Genomic DNA, 13,344 nt, shown 5'->3' on the forward strand with positions numbered 1-13,344 from the left:
TGTCTGGGGAGGACTTATCTGCTACTAATCGTTTACCTTTGGTTTTATGTTTAGAGTCAGTCCGCTTTGAGTCATTTTGATTTCTTTATCGAGTCAGTTTGTTAAGATCGAGTCAGTCCAAACTTGTGGGAATCAGGACCTTATTCTATGATGTGCATTAACCACCCTCGTGCTTTAATTCATCTTATTCAGTGACCTTAGCAGAGAAGCGACATACGCACATGTGGATCTGGAACACCCTGACATTACATCATCTTGTTCTCCAAAAGCTCTCAGCTTGTCGAGGTTACACTGGAAAGACTTAACTCCATCTAACTTGAACTTAATCTTGACTGCAATTCTTCTTGTTATGGGCGTTAGATTAGGGTTTAACGATGATTAACACTCAGGACTTCTTATGCCTTCTATCCATCTTGCTGATCCTGAGTGGCTAGCTCATCTTTAGCTAGTACCCACCTTGAAACCCTAAAGGCTTTATTCCACCTTCATACATTTGTTATTCAGTATCTTATGTGCAGATATGTGCAAAAGGGTTGGAGAGGAAAGGATCGACACAGTCTCTTACTCGTTGATGCAACAGAGTGTTCTGCTGAAGAACATGCGGAAACCATGGAGAAACCGCTCCGCCGCATTGATCTAACAAAAGAGAAGAGAAACAAGAATAAATATGAAGTCAAGAACTCTAGTGGAATGTCGAAAGTACCAATGTTACCTCCTGCTTCGTCACCAGTGTTATCTATTAAAAAAAAAATATTTATTTTTGTACTTCAGAGTAAGGTGATGAAGGAGGAGAAGATTCCTAAGAAAGACGGAAGCCACTGGTAAAATAGAAGAGAGTGTGCAAAAAGTGAAGAGATGAGGATCATGCAGATAATCAGAGCGACTGTTCCAAAAGAAGAACATATGTTTGGTCGGATAAACTGTACTGAAACGAAGAACAGGCAAAAACGAGTTGAGGCTGTGGACATCAATGGATCTATCTTCTCTTGCAATTTTGCGCGATATCCTGCATCCTCTACAAAAATTGGTAACCCCTAAACACTGATTAGCTCCACTTAAAGACAAAAAGGCCTGTTTCATACCTAGACCTTTACCCTATCTAATGTCTGTGATAAGAAGCTCACGCCACTCTTAACTTTTACAAGTCTGAGATACAGAGTATGAAGCCGTTTTGAACAGCAGTCAGTGGGGTTCTTGGTAAGGATGTGTTGTTTTAGCTAAATTACTTGTATGGTTCAGAGATTCATGGTTATTGTATGGTTGTTGAGAATAGGCGAGTTCCCACCCTTTCAAACCTTTCTCTCAGTTCTTGGTACTTGATTTTGTTTGAGGACAAACAAAGATCTAAGTCTGGAGGAATTGATATATTGTGTTTTTGACACATTATATGTATGTCTTACTAATAGTTTTCAAGGTTTTATCGAGTCTTTCTAGTCTCTTTGAGTCATTACAGGTCGGAGAGTCTAATAGGTGAGAAGAATGATCGTGTGGAGCGAAAGAAGGAAGAAAAGAGCCTGACTTGAAGGTTTTCACAACCGGAACAGTCAGGTAGACTGTTCTCGCATAAGTGGAGCACTCCGATGGCCTGCTCCCTGATACTTCAGGAAATAAATGATTCTATTTCGGGATTTGCCCTAGTTTTCCCTATTTTTCCCTCCAGCCGCATGTGGCTCCTATATATATTCCTCTTTTATTTACTCTGTTTTCTACATTAGTTTTTACGCAAGAAAGACCTTAGAGAGCTTTGTGATTTCGTTATTGCTACTTGTAAGGGAGAAGGCCTCATCTATCTCCTAGAGAAGATTATCTTGAAACCTCTGATTTCTATTATCTATTACATGCAGTATTATTCAGAAATCATGCTTCTCTGTTCTTGTGTTATGACTGAGTAGTCACCAAGTTAGTTTAGGGTTCTAGGGTTTTGGATTCGTGAACTGACGGATAATAAGTCATCTTAAGATTGTCTACATTCATATTGTTCTTATTGCTTGCATTAAACTGATCACTTAGTGTATGAATTAGGGTTAATCAATTTAGCTAACCGTTGGTTGATAACTTGATATGATTTGAATGAGCTTTGCATCCCTAGTCAGCGAAAGTAAATATTAGTGTGTATTGTGAACACATCGGACTTGATCTCTAAAGCTTGCTACCGCGTCTTGATCCAAACGAGAGTTTAGGCATCAAGGCCGATTTGCAAAGGAATCAACACCACGACAGTGGGTTGTTTCAACCTGAGTGATCCGAGTTTAGACTTGTGTAAACTGGACTTGAATAATTGCTTGGTTTGCGATTTCCTTACCTGAAGAAGAAACCCTAGACTAGCGCCTTTAATCAATTCGATAACAACCTCACTTTGTTACTTGTTCTTTAAGTTACCTTACTTCTTTAAAACCCACTAGTGTTTTAGCTTAATTATGATCCCATAAAGATAAAGTGTGAACTGGTCCTCTCGAATTGAATCTAAAGATATTACAACTATTGTTAACTTGACAGTAGACAAAGATCCAATTTTAGTATATCAGCATCGTTTTATCATCGTTTGTCAAGGTCGGTTCAATTATCTCACAGTTGGGACGATCTTCCACCGTTACTACTAACAGATCTTGGCTACCTTAAGAACTCAATCAAAGAATCCGCCTTTTGCATAGCTTGACTTGTTCCTGCTGAGTAAGTGCCACAAGCGGAGGAATCGCTCCTTCCCGAGCTACCATGGTTCGATACACCACACTCTCCTCAAAGCTGCAGCAATATCGACACAGCTAGCTCTTTCTGTCTCTGCGTTCCTGCCTCCACGATCTCCACCAGCACCGGAACTCTTCCACCAGTATCACCGGCTTAGATTCCGGAACCGACATAAGCAGGCCCATCATGAACGCTGATTTGTCTACCAGCGGCTTCATGATTCCTGACTGCACAGCTCTGAGTTTGTTCTCTTTAGCTGAGCACAACGAGTATAAAGTAGTCAAGGCGTTCTTCTTGGCTCTGAATCCTCTTGTTTCTACAAGGTTCACAAGGAGAGGAATCACTCCTGATCTTCTTATTGCGACTTTGTTATCCTCAACCTGCGATCGACGGAGAAGAGCGCAGGCGGCGTTCACCTTTGCCGTGGGAGTTCCCATCTTCAACACTCTAACGAGCGGCTTGGCGCGGAAGAAGCAATCAGGTCTTTTTTCTCGTCGCAGAGCGAGAGATTCATGATCGCCGTGACTCTGTACTCCTAGAGCTGAAGATCCGAAGATGAGATCAGAGAGATGAGCGGCTTAACCCCTCCGGCTTTGGCGATTTCGATGCATTCTCAGGTTTGTTCTTGGACAAGAGCCTGATCTCCATGGTAGCTTGCTTCTGCTCGTCGATGGAGCAGGAAGAATCGAGATGAGCAACGAGATCATCGGAGTTATCAGAGGCGCATGAGAGGAGGAGGCGGCGGCTCTCGGAAGAAGCAGAGGGGAGTTATGGAGATTTAACAACAACGAAGAGAGAATCAAGCTCGCCTTTTCTGAGACCGTTTCTGTCGCACGAGAGAGAAGGGAGAAAGAGTTGGAGAAACAAAAATGAGAAAGAGAGCAATACGCAGCATTTAGAGATTAGGTCTAAGAGGATCCGGGTTTGACCCGACTGGGATTGGGTGGGTCGGGTAGCTTAGGTTGGATCATGTAGTTTAGTAATTTCATTAAGGGAATTCGGGTCTTTACGTACCCTAGTCCCATGTTTACTATTTTAAAATAAATAAATGTTAAATAATATTTTAATAACGGGATAAAGGGGAATTTTTCAAGAGAGGGAGGGGTATATGGAGTTAATCTCCCACTTTATTGGTTTCTCTTCAATTTTCTCTCCGTCGGCTTACCTCTCTCTCTTATCTCTGCTTCGATGTTCATCTATAGAAAAAAAAGGGATTGAAGGATCAAATATATACTGAAAGCTACGATTTTATGTTTATCAACATCATTCACTCAACGATTTGCCATGTCAATTGATCTATTTTATCAAAGGTTAGAGTCATGATTTTTTTTATTCAGATTAAACGATTAGTTATTTGACCTAAACACTTTGATCGTTTCTTTATTATGTCGATAGATCTCTTGTCACCATGGGTAGATCGGCCATCTCGTTTCGACTTTCAAGACATGCAATCGAAAAGTCAAAATCCACATTGATAGAAGACAATCACCTCCATGAAGACAGCTTCTCGTGCTAGAAAGAGTGATGCAGGGTTTGTCCTTGATTCTGTATCCATTTTTTTTAATTTATGCTTCCAGATTATTACTTATCATGTCACCAGCTAAAAGACTTTGTTTCGTTCAATCTTTTTGTGTCCTGTAACGATTTTTTCATTAAACTGGCTAGTTGTAGCTTTGAGTTAATGGTTGATACTTGTCTCAGGTACGACTTGACCCACTTGATTTTGGGAGGCATAACTGAGGCTACTTTTCGGCTTCAGAAAATACCACAACATGCAGTGGTATATGACTTCTTCCTTTATAGCAAGTTTCTGTTCTTTGATATTTATTTATTTTTGTCAAGCAGAAAGATATTCACACTCCTTTGCTATGTGATTTTGTTATTGATTGTTTATAATTTCAGGTGGCAGTGTAGAATTTTCCTACGGTTAAAGATGCTGCAGACGTGGTGATTGCTACTATGATGTCTGGAATACATGTTAGACTTCTCTACTTGCGATTCTGAATGATATGATTTAAAGCTATTATTAGATCGAGTTTCAATTGATTGATCCGTTGAAAGTGTAATTGAAGTTCAGTGTCTAATAGAAAGTTCTACTTATCTGAATTCATTTATAAATATTGTTGTTCTGGCATGATATATTAGTAATATAGACCAACAACTTTTTATGGAGAAACAGAGGGACAGGGGACAGAAGGGATATATAGAAAAGTTCAGGCAGGGACATGGTGAAGGAGAGAGAGATGAGAATCAGTTGTAACATCACATAGCAAAGGGAAGGCACACTAATCATTTAGTAAATGTTAAATGTATGTGTTCTTGTTAGATATGATTGTCTCATAAGTTTTATAAATTCGATCATCATTTAGTACAATCAGCATATGATTATATTAAAATTTTTAAATGTGTCCCATGATATTGGACATGGACAGAACCAAGTACCAGTAATCAAGATACAAAAGAAGACAACAACCTTGACATGACAACAGACTTATTAAACGGTTAGTAATTGCTTATCTATTATAACTAATTCATAAGGTGAAAGAAAAGTATGACTTATTGTAGTTACTTGCCTCAGTGATGTATATAAGGGTTTATATTAATGGTAGTCTTATATAACACCAGGTTTATTTCGATACGGTTTTAAATGACCAAAAAGAATTCATACATTTGTAGAAATCAAAAGAATAACAAGCTTATTGAAATGAATTATTGGAAGAAAAAAAACAAATGCTTTTCCATAACTAATAAAACTTTTTGAACCAGCAAGCATTCTTCCACCATAGAGAACATGTGAATGACTGAAATCTGCAAAGAACAAAAGTGGAAATTCATTATACGGCTTATTATTTAATGGATACAGAAGAACACGCATACAAATATCTTTTTTTTTTTTAAAGAACACATCCAAACATAACTGTGTAAGACATCAAAACTATCAAAAAGACATACCTTATTACCTCGTCTGTTAAAGGTTGTCGAAAACTTCTTTGAAAACTACATTTATAGTTTTTTCTGAAGTTTGCCATTTTCAATCCCTTTTTTGAATTTACTCTAGAAACAGCCACATATAGCCTGACCTTGTGAAAAGACAGTGGTAATATTAGTTTTTTTTTACATCAAAAGGCTATTCTATCACTCAAACTAGAGGTGTTTTAAGAATCCAGACCGGGATAGAACAACCAATAAACAATAAATCTCTATGAAACGTTCTCGCAGTCTTGGCTAAAGTATCTGCCGTATTGTTCTGGGCCCTTGGTATGTGGAAGATCTTGAAGTCGTGGTAGCGTCTTTTTATAGCTTCGAATTCTGCTAGTTCCATGGAGATGGTTGGCCATGCGCTTGGGTCCTTTATCATTGAAATTACATCCTTGCAGTCAGTTCCAAAGGATTGGCATGAAGTATGTTGGGACATGTTCTCCATCGCCCATATGAGCGCATCCAATTCCGAGTGTAGTGGAGACAGTCGTCTCACATTATTTCACAATCCTAAGAGTTGATCTTTTCCAGTTTCATCTAGCCACATCCATCCATAACCACTGTAGTATCACTACAAGAAAACAGCAAGGATACTGAGGGAAAAAATCGTCGGAATTTCGTCGGAATAACGTTATTCCGACGAAATTCCGACGAAACAAGTCCTCGGAAATAATTCCTCGGAATTTCTTCTTTCCTCGGAAATCCCTCTGAATTTTCCGACGAAATTCCGAGGAAACAAATTTCCGAGGAAATTCCGAGGATCACTAGTTTGTCGGAAATCTCCTCGGAATATACCGAGGGAGAACTTCGTCGGGATATTTCCTCGGAAGTTCATCGATCGATGCGTTTTTGGACATATATCCATCGATCGATCGGAATATACCGAGGGAAATCTTCCTCGGAATATTCCGAGGAACATGTCCCTCGGTATATTCCGAGGAACATGTCCCTCGGTATATTCCGAGGAACATGTCCCTCGGTATATTCCGAGGAAAGGTTTCCCTCGGTATATTCCGAGGAAGATGTCCCTCGGTATATTCCGAACGTTTTTTAATAAACAGATCGATCGATGGATTTATGTCCAAAAACGCATTGATCGATCGAGTAAAAAATATAATTAATTTCCTCGGAATGTAAAAAATATTAATTTTTTAAAAAAAATAAAATTTTTGAAATTTAAATTCGAAAATATAAAATTAAAATTAAAATTGAAATCATATTAATTAATATTCAAAGTTTCACAAATAAAAATAAAACATTCCGAGTTTTTGGAAAAACTCTGCGGACTATTTGGATTGAGTGCAGGGGAGAGGACATCTGGTCTTTATTGGACTTCAGAGCTGTTGAACTTCTGGGAAACGATTGGCACAGGGGTTTATAGATCTTCTCAGGCAAAGGAGTCACTTATCCGGAGCCCAGTACTGAGATATGCCACACGCCTCATTGGCTCATTGCTATACGGGACAACCACAGCCGCATCAGTCACGCAATGGGAGTTGTGCCTCCTGTACCAAGGTGTGAGGCATTTGCTACCGGCATTTGGAAAATCTACATTCCCACCTGCTACTGCCTTCAACATGGGAGCGGTGCTGGCCGCAAACTTAGCAGGATACAAGGGGAAAGTAACCAAATCCAAGAGCAGTGCATGTGGATTTGGTGTAGTGATTACTCGGATCCTTACACATGTGTGTGTAGACTGCGAGAACCATCAGGTAGCACTAGACAGATCGAACAAAATTGCTTGGAACTACCTGGATGTCATTTCTCTAGTAAGTAAGGAGTTCATAGCTGGTCCCCACTCGAGGATCGATCGGGATGGTCCTTACGTCTACGTATTCGAGGACCGAGCGAAGAAAACACTCTACTGCCACCTGCCTCAGATCGGCCTGACTGCTCTACTTTCAGAGGCTGCAGTTGAGTTCCTACCCCCTGCTACCGCACTAGTAGACAAGCCATCCTTCTTCACGCCAAAATATCAGACCAAAGGCAAGGCCGTGGTTGATGAAGAAGGAGAAGATGAGGCTGCACAAGCCATTCCAGATGATTCACAACCCCATCAGCTACTCCCATCAGACTCCAGCCAGTACAAGCTGCAAGAGCTTCCACCGAACGCCACTTCGCGCCAGCAACAACATTGGAGAGATCAGAGCATAAAGACAAACAACGACATGCTACACAAGATCTGGGCTGCCATTTCATGTATCAGGCCGTGTCGTTGCCAAAAGGATGATGTAGTTCATCGGGACAACTCTCCATCCAGCTCTGGTTCGGGTTTGAGTGGTACACACAGGGTAAGAAAGAGGTCCAAGAGACTCAAAGATGCAGGAACATCTGGAGCAGGAGACGAGGAGTAGGAGCTATCACCCGCCAGTATTGCCATTTGATTTCCGACCGCGCTATTTTATTTTCTTTTCTATTCTAACTTTTTATGGTCTTATTTTCTGTTAATTTTGAACTTAGTTTTTTTTTTTTTTTTTTCTTAATTATGAGTTCGTATTTCTTTTACATGGTTTCTTCGTTTATTTGGCCTGAGAAGCAAGAATGAAAGGATCATAATATTGCAGCTTTCGCCTCGAATTTACTGATGTAACACCAAATGCATCTGTTCTCACACCTCGATCTGGAGTGTTGTTGTGCCAATAACAATAGAAAACAGTACAGCGCAATCCAACCATGCCCAAATACTTGATTTCCAAAATCTCATGTATGTGTCCGTAGTATACATCATCTCCTGATGCAGAACAAACGCCAGCATCATAAGTCGTACTCGAACGTCTCCTCTTCTGAGTTGTGAATGCATATCCTCGAGTACAAAATCTCGGATATGACTTCACAACAAAGTTTGGTCCAACGACCATCTCACGTATCCAATCGTCAAATCTTTCACCTCTGGCCAAACCAGCAGACACCTATTAATAGCACATATATATATATATGTTATATCAATAAATGTGAATTAGTATAAATATGTGATAAAATATATTTTAATTTGTTTAAAGCACTCACATAAGTAAACATCCATCCAGTAAATTCTCTCTGCTTCATTTCTTCTAGTTCGTCCTCTGTGGCGTATCTATACTCGAACCGCTTTTCTGCCATGAAAATTCTGTATATGATGACAATAATGTAATTAATTAAGATTTAAATTTCAACTTGTTAAAATAAAAATTTGTAAGCTCATTTATTTACCTCTCATATTGAAGAACGTCTTCGCAGTTGGTGAGCAAATATGTTTGCAAATGACTGCGCTCCTGCTCAGTAAGTCGACAGTCCTTTGGTTTTCCGCTAAGTCGTCCAACGTCTGTGAAAATGTCTGGAACCGTAACATGATATGTTGCCCGTTCGCCTCTATCATCATGCCGAGCAGGTCTTCTGGTTTTGGTCTGAACTTTTGCTGGAAAGTAGTACTCGGCAAAGTTTGAAGTTTCTTCATTGATCATCTGTGCGACTATAGAACCTTCCACCCTACTTAAATTTTTCACCATCTTCTTCAAATGGAACATATACCGCTCATACAGATACATCCATCTATACTGCACAGGACCACCAAGTTCCAATTCTCTTGCCAGGAGAATAACAAGATGCTCCATAACATCAAAAAATGAGGGAGGAAATATCTTCTCAAGGTTGCACTGAATCACGGCTATGTTAGTCTTCAAATTTTCAATACCTTCAAGAGTCACTGATCTCGTGCATAAATCGCGGAAGAAACCACTTATCCCTGCAATTGCTTCATGAACATTTCGTGCTAATAGTTCCTTGAAGGCGAACGGAAGGAGGCGCTGCATCATTACATGGCAATCGTGGCTTTTCAAGCCAGTAGACTTTCCTTCCTTTCTGTCGATACAGTTACGCAAATTTGATGCGTAAACGTCTGGAAATTCCACATCGTTTGAAATCCAATCAAAGAACGCATCTTTTCCCTCTGCATCAAGTCGGTATATGGGAAAAGGAGCCCTACCATTCTCATCAACATGAAGTTCTGAACGAGCACATATATCGACTAAATCCAGTCTTGACTTCAAATTATCCTTTGTTTTACCTTGAACATTAAGGATCGTGTTCATAAGATTGTCAAAAAAGTTCTTCTCAATATGCATGACATCTAAATTATGCCTTAGCAGATGATCCTTCCAGTATGGCAGATCCCAGAAAATACTTTTTTCGTGCCAGTTATGTAGTTCTCCAACAGCATCTACCGCAAAACGCTCATGTCCACCGACGTCTGGCGTCCTTTCTGCACCAAAATCTCTTAGTTGTATCTTCAAATCTTTCCCACAAATTTCCGGAGGTGGACTGTCAAACACTCTCTTGTTCTTCGTAAACAAATTCCTACTCCTACGATATGGATGATCAGGCGGTAGGAATCTCCTGTGACAGTCAAACCAACACGTTTTCCTTCCGTGTTTTAGTTGGAAAGCATCAGTGTTATCTTGACAATATGGACATGATAGCCTTCCATGCGTTGTCCATCCAGACAACATACCATATGCTGGAAAATCACTTATTGTCCACATTAGTACTGCCCGCATTTGAAAGTTTTCTTTACACGAAACATCGTATGTTTCAGCACCTTGAGCCCATTGTTGTTGCAACTCATATATTAGTGGCTGAAGAAACACATCAAGTGATCTCTTAGGATGCTCTGGTCCGGGAACGAGAATCGAGAGAAACAAAAACACTCGTCGCAAGCACAAGTTTGGGGGTAGGTTGTATGGTGTAAGAATGACGGGCCATAGAGAATACTGTCTTCCACTCTTGCCAAACGGACTGAAACCATCAGTACATAATCCAAGGTAGACATTTCTTCTCTCATACGCAAAGTCGGGATACTTTGATTGAAAATGCTTCCACGCTTTTGCATCTGAAGGATGTCTGATCTCACCATCTGTTGAGTGCTCCGCATGCCATCTCATTGGTTGCGCTGTGCGTTCAGACAGATACAACCTCTGCAACCTTTCCGTCAAAGGTAAATACCACATCATTTTATATGGCACTGGAACTCTTCCACTCGTATCTTTATAACGAGGCTTTCCACAAAATTTGCATGTAACCCGCTGTTCATCCGCCCTCCAATAAATCATGCAGTTGTCGCTGCATACATCTATTACCTGATACGATAAACCAAGACCAGCTACGAGTTTCTGAACCTCGTAGTATGAACCAGGAGCTACATTATCCTCGGGTAGAATACCTTTTACAAAATCAGCAATCGCATCCACACAGTCTTCAGCCAAATTATAATCTGTTTTAATGCCCATCAATCTTGTAGCAGATGATAAAGCTGAATGACCATCTCTGCAACCTTCGTACAATGGTTGCTTTCCAGCATCCAACATATCATAAAATCTCCTAGCTTGTGCATTGGGTAAATCTTCCCCTCTAAAATGATCATTTACCATCTGCTCAGTACCTACACCATAATCTACATCCGTTCTAATTGGTTCTTCTAATCTAACCGCTGGCTGAGGTTCGCTAGTACTACCATGTTCATAATCAGTTTCCCCATGATGATACCAAATTTTGTAACTTCGTGTAAACCCACTCAAATATAGATGAGTCCAAACATCCCACTCTTTAATAACCTTCCTATTTTTACAATTAGAGCAAGAACATCTTAACATACCTGTTTTTGCTTCCGGTTGTCGGTGAACTAACCCCATGAATTCGGTTATACCTCGTTGGTATTCTTCCGTAAGCAATCTCGTGTTCGGATCCAAATGAGGTCGATCGATCCAAGACGAAAATAATTTGAAGAATACATATTTTTTATGAATCAAATTCGTGTGTAAATAGAGTAAGAGGGAGGATGAAGATATGGAGTGAATGAAGAGGAAGAGGGAGTGCTTGTATTTATAGTTTAAATCCTGCCGACAGACCGAGGAAATTCCGACGGAATTCCGACGGAAAAGGCTAGTTCGTCGGAATTTCCTCGGAATTTTGTAAAATCCCCAACGGCTATAATATTTCCTCGGAATTCATCGGTTTTTTCCGAGGAACACATTTTTCCTCGGAATTTCCTCGGAATATTCCGACGGATCGATATTTCCTCGGAATTCCGTCGGTATATTCCGAGGAAATTCCTCGGAATTCCGTCGGTATATTCCGAGGAAATTCCTTGGGATAATTTGAGAATTTCATTTTCTGTCGGAATGTCCGTCAGAATACCGCTGTTTTCTTGTAGTGTATGACTCTGCCGTCCAAGATCCATCTACCAAGCATATACTGTTAAAGCAGTAACATGTTATAATGCAACAAACACGTTTAGAAATACTGATTTAGCCATTGGTCTGCTAAAACCATCTTAAAGGTATCTCCAAAAGATGTGTTATGCCTCCAAGAATGTAAGTACTTAACTTGAACTCACCATTTATTCTTATAAGGCCTGAGTTTTGTAAGAGGATGAAAAATAGTCATTTTGGAGGATCTGCGTAGAATGATATGGTTTTGATGTTATTGGGGAAGAGGTAAGCTAGTTAGGCAAGGGTAGGGTAAATGTCATAATAATAGCTAGGATTTTGTTAGTTGTGATTTTTAGTATTAAATAGCGAATATACTATTCGATTTTATTCCAAAACTGATTCGTTTGTTATAAACTTAACGTAATAACACGACTATCGGTTTTTAATTATTAGATATTTTACGTGATTTGCAAGATTAGAAACAAAAAAATCTTGTGGTAGTTGACTAATATCGTACTTGTTATGATAATTGCTTAAATATAGGAATAAATTTTGGAAGATAATTTCTTTTAGGAAAATAATAAATGATTAGTTTTGAATTTGAATATGTGTTACAAAAAAACAAAAGAATTTGAATTAAATAATTTATAGTGATAATATCGTGTTTTTTAAGTTAGTTTTGATGTTGAATTACATGATTTTTAGTAATATTGATATAAATTATGATCTTAATCTATACCATGTATTTGTATTTATCTAATATACTGATTTTGATTCTACAGACCAAAATCATTAATCTGATGCGATGAACGAAGATAGTATCACAATTTAATTAGATTTTTTAACAATGATATACAACGATACAAAGGAAAGGAACTATTGTATTTCGATGGTTTAGTAATGATTTGTAATAGTATGGTTTAGTAATAAGACAAAACTTCTGTGTGTTAGTAATTGTATACAACGATATGTAGGAAATTGCTGTCATTTGGTTTGGTAATGGTTTTGTAATTTACGGTTTAATAATAAGGCACACGTGTGTATCGGTTTAGTAAAGAAGCAAAATATTGTGTTTAAATGCCAGTGGTAGCAATTATTGAAGAAAACTTAGGGTTTAGGGTTAAGTACAAAATGTACTCATGTTTTTATAATTTAGAATATAGGAAGTTAGGAGGGTGTATTCAATCTACAGTTTAAGGTGATTTGATTTTTAATGAGGTTTTAGATGAATTCAGTGAATTGCAGAGATTAAAGAAATTTTGTTAAACAACTCTAGAATATCACCTAAAACCATGAAATTTGAGTTTTAATTTTTTTTAACTAAGAAACTCCACCCAAACATTTTAAAAAATCACTTGAAAACTTTAAAACTCCACAATTTAAAATATTTCCAATAATAGTGCATTTCAGAGTACTTTATAAAATGTCAAGTTCAATGACTAATAGATTCCTGGTTAAGGAACAACCCTAAGATGCTCTTGAGGGTCGATCTTGTGAT

The 13,344-nt window shown here is 38.8% G+C and overlaps 1 long non-coding RNA gene and 1 pseudogene across 2 annotated transcripts; one reads left to right on the top strand and one right to left on the bottom strand.

Moving 5' to 3' along the window:
* Window positions 1–2,293: 2,293 nt before the first annotated feature.
* Window positions 2,294–3,453, bottom strand: LOC125594807 (annotated as a pseudogene).
* A 314-nt stretch (window positions 3,454–3,767) lies between these two features.
* Window positions 3,768–12,924, top strand: LOC125594809. 2 transcript variants are annotated; one of them, XR_007329989.1, is made up of 7 exons: window positions 3,768–3,995; window positions 4,081–4,216; window positions 4,387–4,465; window positions 4,588–4,662; window positions 4,865–4,994; window positions 5,118–5,186; window positions 12,629–12,924. It is a non-coding gene; the product is annotated as an uncharacterized LOC125594809 (long non-coding RNA). The 2 variants fall into 2 exon arrangements; XR_007329988.1 differs by lacking the exon at window positions 12,629–12,924 and having other exon boundaries at window positions 5,118–5,288.
* Window positions 12,925–13,344: the final 420 nt, after the last annotated feature.

The sequence above is a fragment of the Brassica napus genome, assembly GCF_020379485.1.
Source record: "Brassica napus cultivar Da-Ae chromosome C5 unlocalized genomic scaffold, Da-Ae chrC05_Random_18, whole genome shotgun sequence".
Lineage (NCBI taxonomy): Eukaryota > Viridiplantae > Streptophyta > Magnoliopsida > Brassicales > Brassicaceae > Brassica > Brassica napus.